Genomic DNA, 14636 nt, shown 5'->3' on the forward strand with positions numbered 1-14636 from the left:
CAGGAGGATCATGAGTTTGCAGCTAGCCTGGGCTATGTAGCAAGATCCAGTCTCATAAATCCAAACCAAACCAAACAAAACCAAACGAAACCAAACCAAACCACCATGAACAAAAGAAAACCTCCAATAATGGTAGACATGGGGTATGGTGGTTACTCTCCATGCACTAAAAGAAAGAAAAAAAGAGGCAGATTCTCTCTTGAATGTATAACATTGCAAGAGTTTCTTATTTTATCACTGCAGTGTGAAACTAGACATAGCTTAGTTGAGTGGGTTGAAGAATTACAATGGAAGATGATGCTACATTTTGTATTATTTTCTTTTTACTTTTAAATTTTTATGTATTTATTGCATTTTATTATGTGAACTGATGTGTTTCATTCAGGTATTTTCATATCACTTTATTATTGGAATTTATTTATTTATTTATTTATTTATTTATTTAGACAAAGTCTCTCTATGTAGCCTGGTCTAGTCTGGAGCATACTATATAGACCAGGCTGACCTTGAACTCATAGAGATACTTCTGCCCTTTCTCTTGAGTGCTGGGATTAGAGGTGTGTGTCACCACACTCAGTCTGGAGATTAATTTATGTTTTGTGTATGGGTGTTTTGCCTTCAATGTATGTAAGTGCTTATGGTGGTTTGACTATGCTTGACCCAGAAAGTGGCACTATTAGTAGGTGTGTCCTTGTTGGGGGTGTGTGTCACTGTGGGGGTGGGCAAAGAGACCCTCCTCCTATTCACATGGCTGTCAGTCTCCTAGCAGTCTTCAGATGAAGATGCAGAACTCTCAGCTCCTCCCGCACCATGCCTGCCTGGATGTTGCCCTGCTCCTGCCTTGATGATAATGGACTGAACCTCTGAACCTGTAAGCCAGCCCCAATTCAATGTTGTTCTTTATAAGAGTTGCCTTGGTCATGGTGTCTGTTCACGGCAGTAAAACCCTAACTAAGACAGTGCTCATAGTGACCAGAAGAGGGTGTTGGATTCCCTAATACTGGAGTTACAGACAGTTGTGAGCCCCCAGGTGGATGCTGGGAGTTGAACCTGGGTCCCCTGGAAGAGGTTAAGAGCACTCTTAACTGCTGAGCCAGCTTGTCAGCCTGCCCTTGTTTTTGTTGATCCTCTTCCTTGATCCCTTTGCTCCCTCTGCTAGCCTGTGAGTTATTGGTGTTTATTTGTCTTTGTGGTTCTGAGATGTTTTACTCCGTGTAATAATTTCCAACTACACTCCGTTTCTGCAAATGACATCATTTTCTTTAAACAAAATCCATTACCTTCCTCTGAAAATTTTATGATATTTATTTGTGTATGTATGTGTGTAAGTATGTGTTTGAATGCATGCAGGCACATGTGTTATGACACACATATGGTGGTTGGAGGGCAACTTGTGGAGACTGGACCTCTCTTTTCACTCTGCAGGTCTCAGGAATGGGACTCGGGTCGTCAGGCTTGGTGGCAAGTACCTTTACCTGCTAAGTCAACTTGCTGGCCCATCTGGTGATCCCAATAGCTCAGGTTTTGATTATCACTAACATTGATTACATTCCTGATATTGAAATGCCTCTGTGCCAACAGTTTTCAGACACAGGTTTAGGGAGATGATTCCGGGTAAATTGCTCTCTGTGACAATGTGGAGACTGAACTTGGATTCTCAAGTACCCGGGTTAAGGCTGGGTACGCAGGGCAGCCCACCTGCAATCCAAGTGTTCAGGAGGCAGAGGATCCCCAGAGCAAGTGGGATAGCTAGACTAGCCAAACTGATGCGTTCTGGGTTCAGTGAGAGACCTTGCTGTAGTAAAATAAAGTGAAGAATGACCAGGGCTGGAGAGACGGCTCATCAGTTAAAAGCGTTTCTGGGTCTGAATCCAGTTTCCAGCATCCATACTGGGCAGCTCACAATCTCCTGTAACTGGAGCTCTAGGGGGTCTGATGCTCTCTTCCGGTCTCTGTGCATATTTACATGCACGCATGCATGCACGCATGCAAGCGAATAAAAAAAATTCTTAAAATAATTGAGGAAGACAGCGGATGGAAACCACTGGCTTCCATGTGCACATACATACATGGACAGATACACCCACCCACACTTACACATATGCCCATGCGCATTCCTTTTCCCACACACGCACCTCTACCCCCTGCACCACACACATACACGTGCAAAAATAAAACAAAAGGAATATCAGACTTCTCGATGGAAAGCGCAGGTGGTTCAGCTGAAGTATTTGTTGATTTCTGATCTTGTTAAGAAAAGCAAGACGCAGGTTTAATGTTTCTCAGTCCCCCTCAACTCCACCCCAACTTGCTAGAAGACAGCCAACAACAACGTCTAATCTGTTAACACTCATTGGAAAAGGCTCGAAACCTGAGACCTGTGGTTTGTTATGAAACAGGCAGTGGTGTTTTGGAGTTTGAGTTTCTTCCTGCTTGGCCCCTGTTGCCTGTCTGCAGACTGGGGAATAGGGCACAGAGGGAATGCAGTTATAGGGGGAGGACAGAAGCTGAGAGTGGGGAGCACAGCAGAGCAGAGCCCCCGGGGCTAGACAGAGCTGCAAGCTCAATCTGTGCTGGGTACGTCTCCTTGTTAACCAGGGTGAGTAGCGTGTGGCTCCACAGGGCACAGCATTATGGGAGCCAGAAGAAAGACATGGAGAGAATGGGGTGGGTGAGAAGGAGCCAAGAGCAAGGTATCACCCTCAAGGTGGATCCCCTTCTTAAAGCTTTTTGTTTTTAAAACATTTATTTATTTAATGTATCTGAGTACAGTGCTGCTCTCTTCAGACACATGGGAAGGGGGCATTGATCCCATTACAGATGGTTGTGAGCCACCATGCGATTGCTGGGAATTGAACTCAGGACCTCTGGAAGAGCAGTCAGTGCTCTTAACCACTGAGCCATCTCTCCAGCCCTACCCCTATTCCTTTCTAAAAGGCCCCAATTCCTAAGTTTCCAACTCTTCTCAACAGATCATCATATGAATTCATCAACGAATTAACTCACAAGGCAGAGTGCTGACGGTTCACTTCCTCTTTTTTTTTTTTTTTTTGGTTCTTTTTTTCGGAGCTGGGGACCGAACCCCAGGGCCTGCTTCCCTGGGGCAAGCGCTCTACCACTGAGCTTCCCAACCCCGGTTCCTCTAACTCCACCTTTTGAACACTGCTGCCTTGGGAACCAAGCCTTTTCCTTTAGCTTTTAATTAACATATATTGACTGAACATAAAAGCTGGTTTATTTTTTTATGTAAAAATTTTAAAATTATTTTTATTTTATGTGTATGAGTATTCTGCTTGTATGTATATCTGTGTACCACATGTGTTCCTGGTGTTCATAGAAGCCAGAAGAGGGCATTGGATCCCTAAGACTTGAGATATAGATTGGGGAGGAGTCAGCCACCGTGGGAATGGATACTGGGAGTCAAACCAGATCTTGTGGAAGAGCAGCTGGTGCCCTTAACCACACAGCCATCTCTCCAGAGTCCTCATTTCGACACTTCCATAAATGTGTGCAAAGGATTAGGATGGATCATATTTGCCACCATTACCCTCTCTTGTCCCCTCCCACAGATTTCTTTCCTTCTACTCAGTCTTAGGGATCCTGTGGGAGGAACATTCTAGATCTAAATCATATCAGCTTGCATTAGAGGTTCCACATAGGCGTCACTGAGTTTCCTGTGTTCACAGATAAGCAACAGGGGAACCCGGAATGTAAAGTGCAAAGGGTTGTTACTTTAAAAGGAAGGGGTGCACAACCTGTTACTTGCCGGGAGCAGATGTTGCTAATAGCCTAGTGACCTTGGTGCTTTCTGTGTGGTTGAGGCCACACTGAATCTTCCCCAAGACCCTTATCATGAGCTTCCTTTTCTGAGTGAACCTACTGACCTCATCTTTATGGAAGATGTCACATGTACTTTACAAAGGGTTTCAGTGCAGTCACATCTTAAGGTTTACTGTGCACATGGGATTGAATTTATTACCATCAGGGAAAATTTCAACAAAATCTGCTGTGCTTAAATATGCATAAAATAAACAACTCGGGGCACGACTTCTGAAGTTCGAGCCAACACCTGCTACTTAATCGTGTTGAACTGAGCTACCTCCTTGCCTCCCTTGGATCATTACTCCCTGGTGGTTACAAAGACCCCCGCAGTTCTAACGTGATTAGAAAATGGAGGCATGAGATTTTCAAGTTTGAGGTTATCCTGGGCTACACTGGGAGAAGAGGAAGAGGAAGGGGAGGAAGAAGATAAGGAGGACAAAGAAGAGGAAGATGAGGAGGAGGAGGAAGAGAAAGAGGATGAAGAAGATGGTGATGATGATGATGAGGAGGCAGCTTTGGAAGATTCTGGAACTAGGTTAGGTTATCTTGTGTCCTATCATGGTGGTTTGAATATGCTCGGCCTAGGAAGTGGCACTGTTAGGAGGTGTGGCCTTGTTGGAGTAGGTGTGTCCTTATTGGAGGAAGTGCATCACTGTGGGGATGGGCAATGAGACACTTCTCCTAACCACATGGGGAACAGTCTTCTCTTAGCAGCCTTCAGATGAAGATGTAGAACTCTCAGCTCCTCCTGCACCATGCCTGCCTGGATGTTTCCATGTTCCCTCTTGGATTGATAATGGACTGAATCTCTGACCTGTAAGCCAGCCCCAATTAAGTTTCTTCCTTTATAAGAGTTGCCTTGGTCATGGTGTCTATTCATGGCAGTAGAGCCCTATCTAAGACACCTAGTTTCGTTTCTGTGGCTGTGATAAACTATCCCAACACAAAGCAACTTAAGGGAGAAAGGGCTTATTTTTTTTTCTTTTTTCTTTTTTTTTCGGAGCTGGGGACCGAACCCAGGGCCTTACGCTTGCTAGGCAAGCGCTCTACCACTGAGCTAAATCCCCAACCCCAGGGCTTATTTTTTTTTAAGCCCACAATTCTAGGTTACAGTCTGTTACTTCAGGGACATCACAGTGGCAGAGGCTTCTGGTCATATTACATCCACAGTCACTAGAAGGATGTAAATGCTCAAGTAGCTTTCTCTCCTCCTAGATGGTGCAGGACTCTAAACTCGAGCATGGTGCCTCCTGTGTTCAGCTGCACCTTTCCACATGGATCAACATAGTCACGCAGACATGTTCCCAGTCAATGTGATCTAGACACTCCATTACTGAGACTCTCTTAGCATGTGATTCTAGGCCATGTCAAGTTGACAGTTAAAACCAAACATCATGTCTTGTAACTTAGAGATAATTTTACCAGCATCCCATGGTATCTTGTTGGGGAAGACAGGAACTCTTTCTGGGTTGAGGACCCTGAGAGAATTTCAGGATTCTTCCTAGCCTTGGGGGTTCCTGATATACGTGTGCTGAGCAGCCTGGGCATGGGGCTAGCCTTCTTCAGGAATCTGAGCTCCAAGGTCTGGGCAGCTCTCTTTACTGATGATGTTTGCTTAGCCCCGGATCTTCTGTTGAGCCCCACTGAGTTTCAATATTTCCTATACTCCTAAGTGGGACGTACATATCACATGCCTCACTGAAGGGCTCAGGGGTCACCACAGAAGAGGGGATGGTAAGATGGTAAGAAGGAGTTAGATAGCATGGAGGAAGCCAGACTCAACAGGTAGCTGCGTGTACGAACTCAGTGATTTTGACAGTGTGCACAAGACCTGTGCAAGCTTAAGCCACACGATTCCCAGCACAAAGTGCGTGGGGTGGGGCAGGGGGGAATAAATGGGGGTGAGCACAAAATTCCTGCCACTCACTGAGGAGCTCTTGGCATTTGGTAGCTGCTGGGAGAGCGAGAGTCAGTTTTCTTTAATGGTGTGACCTCTAAAGGCTGATCACATGCCAGAGCAGGCCATACTTTCAAGATGAGCTAAGTGACACAAACCAGACTCGATGGAATAAAAAAAGCTAAGAAAACAGAGCGTTAGGTGGGAAAGGATGGGAGGGTGGAGAGGGTAATGATGGGAAGGGTGAGGGAAGGGGAATAATTATGCTTAAAATACATTTAGGAACCCCTCAAAGACTTAGTAACCATGTCTTTTTTTTTAAAAAACAAAACAAAACAAAACAAACACCCAATCTCTGTTACATCACCTTTCTCAGAAGCAGAATTGTAGGAAATGTAATTTAATGTGTGTGTGTGTGTGTGTGTGTGTGTGTGTGTGTGTGTGTGTGTGTGTGTGTGTATGTAGTGCTGGAGATCCAAACAAGGGCCTCATACATTGCTATAATAAACTACTTTCCTTCAATGGGCAATGGACACCTAGCATTGTGTAGAGAAATATATATACTAAATATGAGAGAGAGAGAGAGGGAGAGAGAGAGAGAGAGAGAGAGAGAGAGAGAGAGAGAGAGAGAGAGAGAGAGAGAGAACTATGTTCATGCTGTTGTGGAGTTTTGCTCTGCTTGTTTCCTTCACATTCATCTTGATCTAAGAGTTGTATGAAAACTGTAAAAGGGCGTCTAGTTTGTCACTGGGCAGTACTAATGGCACTCACAATATAGTGCTTGATCTTTTTCAGGCATTGCTGCTGGAACAGATTAATGACTTAGTCACTGTGCTGACTGGTTCTATGTGTCAACTTGACACAAGCTGGAGTTATCACAGAGAAAGGAGCCTCCCTTGAGGAAATGCCTCCGTGAGACCCAGCTGTAAGGCATTTTCTCAATTAGTGATCAAGGTGGGAGGACTCATTGTGGGTGGTGCCATCCCTGAGCTGGAAGTCCTGGGTTCTATAAGAGAGCAATCTGAGCAAGCCAGGGGAAGCAAGCCAGTAAGCAGCGCCCCTCCATGGCTTCTGCATCCACTCCCGCCTCCAAGTCCCTACCCTGTGTGAGTTCCTGTCCTGACTTCTTCAGTGATGAACAGCCATGTGGAAATGTGAGCTGAATAAACCCTTTCATCTCCAGCTTGCTTCTTGGTCATGATGTTTTGTGCAGGAATACAAACCCTGACTAAGACAGTCACCACCCTTGGAAAGAACTTAGAGATGTAGATTATTAGCAATGACCACCACCCTTAGAACAAATTAAAAAAAAGAAACACCTGTTAGTGAATCTAGGTTAAGATGTTTTTGTTAGTGGCTTTGACTTAGAAAATCTTAGAGAACGATTTGAAGTTCAGAAAAACACGGTTATTAGTTGAGCTAGGGACTTCTTGAGGCCAGGGAACAAGAACAATGGTGGTCTAACTAGCACTGGCTGATGTGCCTCTCACTGAGGCTGGATGGGCAATGATTAATTTCTTGCACCCATTTCTGCCCTCAGCTTCCTCATAGGATTTAATAAAAGCTGCCGAGAGTAGGCGTGTACTCTGAGGATTTAGAGTAGAAATTACTGCTTGCTTTTTTATATACAAGTTTAGATTTGTGATTCTTTTAGGATCTTTATAAGATTGCTTTTAAAGACAAATAATAAAATAATTGATCCTTCCTTTGCTGCTGAGCATTGCAGCCTGCCAGTAAGAGAAACCGGGTGAGAGAATTACCTTGCTTGCTCGCATCGCTAATCTGTAACAAGTTGCTTAGTCACGAATGGGTTCTTGGGAATAATTTGTTTTCTTTACCTGTACTACATAGTGTTATTTCACGTAATGGTATTGGGGAACATACTGCTTTTCATAATCGTTCACTAAAGGAAAAATTGAATATAGTCATATGGCAATTTCTGTGCTGCTTGAAAGACATTGCTGGGATATATAAGCTGTGGGAGGAAAATGAAGTCGTTGGAGCTCTGCTCAGAGTTTTGCTCTATCCACCCAATATGTCTGTCTGTCTGTCTGTCTGTCTGTCTGTGTGAAGTTGTTGGAGCTTGCTCATTGGAGCTTGTTGAAGATTTATGCAGTGTGTATGTGTGTGTGTGTGTGTGTGTGTGTGTGTGTGTGTGCGCGCGCGCGCCTGTGTGATGCTGTCCGCCTCTTTTTCTTCCTCTTTTTTCACCAGTCTTTTGTGGCCCCCAAAGATTTTTTTCCTGGAGGCCTCTTGTGGCCCCCAAAGAAATTCTTCATTGCCTCCATGAACATCCTCACTGGCCCCAGCTAATCACCAACTGTATGCCCTATCTCAATTTATCCTGGGTGCCAAAGCTAGTCTTTGACATTATATCATAATCCTGCAGGATCTGGCCACACCGTTGACTGGCAATGGGGTTCTTTCCCTTGTTGGACTGAAAGGTATAGGAGGACAACATCTGGTTATTTTTGTATCTGGTTATCAAATTTAAGTTTAGGCTAGCGGATGGCTCAAGGCTACAGCTTGTGTCTAGAGTCCCCTAGTGAGGGGCTGCGGGCATGGCTAAGTGGTAGAGCTCCTGCCTAGAATGCCCCAGTTAGGGGCTGGGGGTGTGGTTCAGTGGTAGAGCCCCTGCCTAAAATGCCTCAGTTAGGGACTGGGGTGTGGTTCAGTGGTAGAGCACCTGTCTAGATTCTCCTTGAGGAGCTAGAGCTGTGGCTCGGTGGTAGAGCATCTGCCTAGAACCACTCCCCCCCATGAGGGGCTTGAATGTGGTTCAGGGATACAGTGTTTCCCTAACATGTCATGATCTTCACCCTTACCCCTTGAACTGTGAAACAAAGAAATCAACCAATCAAAACACCAGTGTACATTGTCTTTTTTTAAAAAAGGTTTATTCATTTTTATTATATATAAGTACACTGTAGCTGTCTTCAGATACAGCAGAAGAGGGCATCGGATCTCTTTACAGATGGTTGTGAGCCACCATGTGGTTGCTGGGAATTGAACTCATGACCTCTGGAAGAGCAGCCAGTGCTCTTAACCGCTGAGCCATCTCTCCAGCCCCAGTGTACATTGTCTTATTGAATTTTATCTTCTCAGGACATCAAATAGAAGAAGAAAAAAGGAAGTCGAGGGTTAGATAGGGAGACTACTGGTTCAAGTGTACAGCTATTAATTGGAAGACCTCAGGCTGTTCCTTTTGTACTATGACTGGCATAACTGAGCAATAACTTGGTTGCTTTTCTTTTTCTTTTTGAGAGTTCTGCCCTGTAGGTCAGGCTGGCCTGGAACTCACAATCTTCTAGGTTTAACATGCTCAGTATAGTTATGTCACTGTGCCCAGGTACAGATAGTGGTTATTTTAGTTGTGCATCCATCCATCCATCCATCCATCCATCCATCCATCCATCCATCCATCCATCCTTTTATCTATCTTTGTATTATTTATTTATTCCTGGTAATTCCATACATGAACACAATGTATTTAGATCAGATCTACCTCTTAATTCCCATTTCAGTTTCTCCCCTCCTGTATCCTTCTCCCAACTTTACGTCTTCTTTTTCTTCTGAAATAATTTATTTCAAGTTGCATGCATATGTGTATGTGCAGGTGCAGGTAGACCAGAAGGCCATGAGAGGGCACTCAATATTCTGGAGCTGGAGTTATAGGCCATTGTTGCTGCCTGACATAGTTCTGGGTATCACACTCAGGTCATATGCAAGAGCAGTGAGCTCTTAACTGCTGAGTCATCTCTCCACCCCTCTCCATCTTAAAAAAGATCACCGAGTACAGTCAGTGTAGTCAGTATGTGCATAGCCATAGGACCATCCTCTGCAGCATGGGTGTATCACTGTGGGCTACACCGTTGAATCAAACTGAGCATCCTTTAGCAGCTAGCACCTGTCCAAAACTCTTCAGCTAGGAGTGTGCTTCATGAGCTTCTCCTTTGCAGATGTTGGAGTGCTGGCTGCCTTGGTCTTGTATAGGTCTTGTACATTCAGTCCAAAGGTGCTTTGACTTCCTGAGTATAATGTTCCTAAACAGTCCAGATCACACTATTTTACAAATATCCTCTCCAAACTCTCAGTCACACAATATTTCTACGTCTTCTTCTGGAATGCTCTTTGAGCCTTGGGAAAGGGGGATGGGTATGATACTGAGGTCCCACTTACTCTCGGTACTTGAGCAGTTCTGAATCTGTGCTTTAACTGACATTTAACACATAAAGACACTTCTGTGATGAGGGGTAAGACATGCATTTATATATGGGTATGAGGATAAGGATTTAGACTACAATTTTATACGATGCCCCTTTATCAACAACAGCATAGGCCTAGGGCCTAGGGCCTTCCAAGCCAAAGATTGTCGGCTAGGTTTATAGCACCAGGCATAGGTTTCCTCTTTAGAGTGTATCTTAAGTTCAACGGAAAGGCAGTTGGTTACCTGCATCACATTCATGCTGTTATTGAAACAATGGGCCTATCTTGCTAAGTCAGTCATCATTGTAACTACACAATGCACAGCTAGGTAAATGTACCTCCTTCCCTTCCTTTCCCTCTCCCTCTCCCTCTCCCTCTCCTTCCCTCTCCTTCTCTCCCCCCCCCTTCTCCCTCCTCTCTCTCTCTCTCTCTCTCTCTCTCTCTCTCTCTCTCTCTTTCTCTCTCTCTCTTTCTCTTTGTGTGTGTGTGTGTGTGTGTGTGTGTGTGTGTGTGTGTGTGTGTGTGTGAAGTGGAAACTTCTGGTTTCTTTGGAAAGCCAGACATGTCAAGTGATGTTTTGTTGGGGCACATAGGTAAAAAGGATGTTTTGTCAAAGTAGACATGTGAAAGAATGTTTTGCTGAAGTAGACACAGCTGAAATGATATTTTGTTAAAGCAGGCATGCAAAAGGACACATGATGCTTAGAAGGAATATAAATATAACCCAATGGACGGTGGATGACGCTGGATGGTATTGGTACACTTTACCACTGCTTACTGAGGATCATTTGTCAGGACTCCATTGAGAGAAATGGGCCAAAAAACTTCCGGTGGCGTTCTGGTGGCTTTCTGCTTCTGTGGACTTGAGTCAACTGACAAAGTAAAATAAAAGTTTCTGGAAGATGTCAGCAGATACAGACTTACCTAGAGTTTTGCTAAGACAGACTCAGTGTTTACTGAGGAAAGACCCATGGAAGGACACATAATGTGTGGAGGGAGTATAAACAGGACTTAATGGACAGCAATGGTGGGCTTGCATAGCTAGCTTTGCAACACATCATTAGTCTCAAGTCTTCACCTTTGCTGATCTTCACTTTGTTGAGAGGAGCACGGCCGAGAATGTCTCCTGGTGTCCCTGCTGGTCCTGGTCGCTCCTGCAGACTCACGCTGATTTGTCACAGGCCTGGCTGCTGCTTCAGATTTGTGTTTGCTATCTTAACATTACTGAATCAGACTACTGGTATCTTAACAGTTGGAGAGCCTCTTCCTCATGGTGTTGCCAAAATGTCGCTTTCTAACAGGTTGACTTTGGATAAGCTGCATGTGAAGGGTAAGGGGGTCGTGATGAGGGTGGACTTCATTGTTCCTATGAAGAACAACCAGATAACAAATAACCAAAGGATCAAGGCTGCTGTCCCAAGCATCAAATTCTGCTTGGACAGTGGAGCCAAGTCCGTTGCCCTTATGAACCACCTGGGCTGGCCTGATAGTGTTCCCATGTCTGACAAGGACTCCTTAGAGCCAGTTGCTGCAGAACTCAAATCTCTGCTGGGCAAGGATGTTCTGTTCTTGAAGGATTGTGTGGGCCCAGAAGTAGAGAACGCCTGTGCTAACCCAGCAGCCGGGACTGTCATTCTGCTGGAAAACCTCTGTTTTCATGTAGAGGAAGAAGGGAAGGGAAAAGATGCTTCTGTGAACAAGGTTAAAGCTGAGCCAGCCAAAATAGATGTTTTCTGAGCCCCCCTGTCCAAACTAGAAGATGTCTATGTCAATTAGGCTTTTGGGACTGCACACCAAGCCCACATCTCCATGGTGGGTATGAATCTGCTACAGAAGGCTGGTGGAGTTTTGATGAAGAAGGAGCTGAACTACTTTGCGCTTTGGAGAGTCCAGAGTGAGCCTTCCTGGCTATCTTGGGAGGAGCTAAAAAGTTGCAGACAAGATCCAGCTGATCAATAATATGCTAGACAAAGTCAATGAGATGATCCTTGGTGGTGGAATGGCTGTTACCTTCCTTAAGGAATGTAACAAATGGAGATTGGCACATCTCTGTATGATGAAGAAGGAGTTAAGATGGTCAAAGATCTCATGTCCAAAGCTGAGAAAAATGGTGTGAAGATTATCCTGCCTGTTGACTTTGTCACTGCTGACAAATTCGATGAGCATGCAAAGACTGGCCAAGCTACTGTGGCCTCAGCTATACCTGCTGGCTGGCTGGATGGGCTTGGACAGTGGTACTGAGAGCAGCAGGAAATATGCTGAGGCTGGGGCTCGAGCTGAGCAGATTGTCTGGAATGGTCCTGTTGGGGTATTTGAATGGGAAGCCTTTGCCAGGGGAACCAAGTCACTCATGGGTGAGGTGGTGAAAGCCACTTCTAGGGGTTGCATCACTATCATAGGTGGTGGAGACACTGCCACTTGTTGTGCAAATGGAACACAGAGAATAAAGTCAGCCATGTGAGCACTGGGGGCAGTGCCAGGCTAGAGCCAGCTCCTGGACGGTACACTGCTTCCTGGGGTGGATGCTCTCAGCAATGTTTAGTATTTTCCTGCCTTTGGTTCCTGTGCACAGCCCCTAAGTCAACCTAGTGTTTTCCACATCTCCATTTGGTGTTGGCGCAAGATTCAGCTAGTGGCCAAGATGCAGCACCAGGAACCCTAAACAGTTGCTTGTCTTTAGTGCATCGAGATTTGTCTATGTTCAGGATCCCATTTAAATTCCTTAGTGACTAAAACCATTGTGCATTGTAGAGGGCATCTGTTTCTGCCTGTGAAAGGAAGTGAACTGTAAAAGCTCAGCTCTCTTTGATGTGTGTAGCCTCTGGTTAGCTTTGTCATTATTCATGACTCAGCATGGAAACAGGATGAGATTCCAGCTGTAGGTTTGGAGAAGTTGATGATCTATTAAACGTTAAAGATGCCCACTGGGGTGGGTGGTTGGGGCAATTGGAGATGAAAATAGCTGCCAGGCTTCTAGTTCGACCTGCAATTGCTGATTCATTTGAACTGAACTGTTGATTTCCTGACAGTGAAAGACCCTCAGACAGAGGAGACTCTCGCTCCAGTCCTGAGGACACCCACCACCCCATGAACACATGGGACTCAGTCTTGATGTAAGAACAAGAGGTTTACTTTGGGATACCAGTGCACTGGGGCTCGACATGGTCCTCATGCAGGAGGGATGTGAAAAGCCTCGAACAACAGAAATGTACAGCGTAAATAGTCATTTAAGATTACACAGTTTCACCTAAAGAAATGTTCAACATCTTTAGTCATAAGGGAAATGCAAATCAAAACAACCCTGAGATTTCACCTCATACCAGTGAGAATGGCTAAGATCAAAAACTCAGGTGATAGCAAATGCTGGCGAGGATGTGGAGAAAGAGGAACACTCCTCCATTGTTGGTGGGATTGCAGACTGGTACAACCATTCTGAAATCAGTCTGGAGGTTCCTCAGAAAATTGGACATTGAACTACCTGAGGACCCAGCTATACCTCTCTTGGGCATATACCCAAAAGATGCCCCAACATATAACAAAGACACATGCTCCACTATGTTCATAGCAGCCTTATTTATAATAGCCAGAAGCTGGAAAGAACCCAGTTGCCCTTCAACAGAGGAATGGATACAGAAAATGTGGTACAATTACACGATGGAATATTACTCAGCTATCAAAAACAATGACTTTCTGAAATTCATAGGCAAATGGATGGAACTGGAAAATATCATCCTGAGTGAGGTAACCCAATCACAGAAAAACACACATGGTATGCACTCATTGATAAGTGGCTATTAGCCCAAATGCTCGAATTACCCTAAATGCACAGAACACATGAAACCCAAGAAGGATGACCAAAATGCGAATGCTTCACTCCTTCTTTAAAAGGGGAACAAGAATACCGTTGGGAGGGAATAGGGAGGCAACGTTTAGAACAGAGGCAGAAGGAACACCCATTCAGAGCCTGCCCCACATGTGACCCATACATATACAGCCACCCAATTAGACAAGATTGATGAATCAAAGAAGTGCAGGCTGACAGGAACCGGATGTAGATCTCTCCTGAGAGACACAGCCAGAATACAGCAAATACATAGGCAAATGCCAGCAGCAAACCACTGAACTGAGAACAGGACCCCCCATTGAAGGAATCAGAGAAAGGACTGGAAGAGCTTTAAGGGGCTCGAGACCCCATATGAACAACAATGCCAACCAACCAGAGCTTCCAGGGACTAAGCTACTACCCAAAGACTATACATGGACTGACCCTGGGCTCCAACCTCATATGTAGCAATGAATAGCCTAGTAAGAGCACCATTGGAAGGGGAAGCCCTGGGTCCTGCTAAGACTGAACCCCTAGTGAATGTGATTGTTGGGAGGAGGGCGGTAATGGGGGGAGGATGGGGAGGGGAACACCCATATAGAAGGGGAGGGGTAGGGGTTAGGGGGATGTTGGCCTGGAAACCGGGAAAGGGAATAACATTCGAAATGTAAATAAGAAATACTCAAGTTAATAAAGAAAAAAAAAGATTACACAGTTTCATTAGCTTAGCTATTTCGGTGCCAAGGATAACTAGGCAGATGTTTCTTGTCCTGGAATTCCTGGGACAAGGCTGTAACCATATCAATATAGCTATTTCAATACTAAGGACATCTGACTTGATATATGTTTTCTCATCCGGGGGTTCCCAGGACAAGGACCAAGGATATC

General features: G+C 44.9%; 1 pseudogene; it reads left to right on the forward strand.

Moving 5' to 3' along the window:
* Positions 1–11209: 11209 nt before the first annotated feature.
* On the forward strand, positions 11210–12498 carry LOC116894476 (annotated as a pseudogene).
* The last annotated feature ends 2138 nt before the right edge of the window (positions 12499–14636 follow it).

Source organism: Rattus rattus, chromosome 2 (genome assembly GCF_011064425.1).
Source record: "Rattus rattus isolate New Zealand chromosome 2, Rrattus_CSIRO_v1, whole genome shotgun sequence".
Lineage (NCBI taxonomy): Eukaryota > Metazoa > Chordata > Mammalia > Rodentia > Muridae > Rattus > Rattus rattus.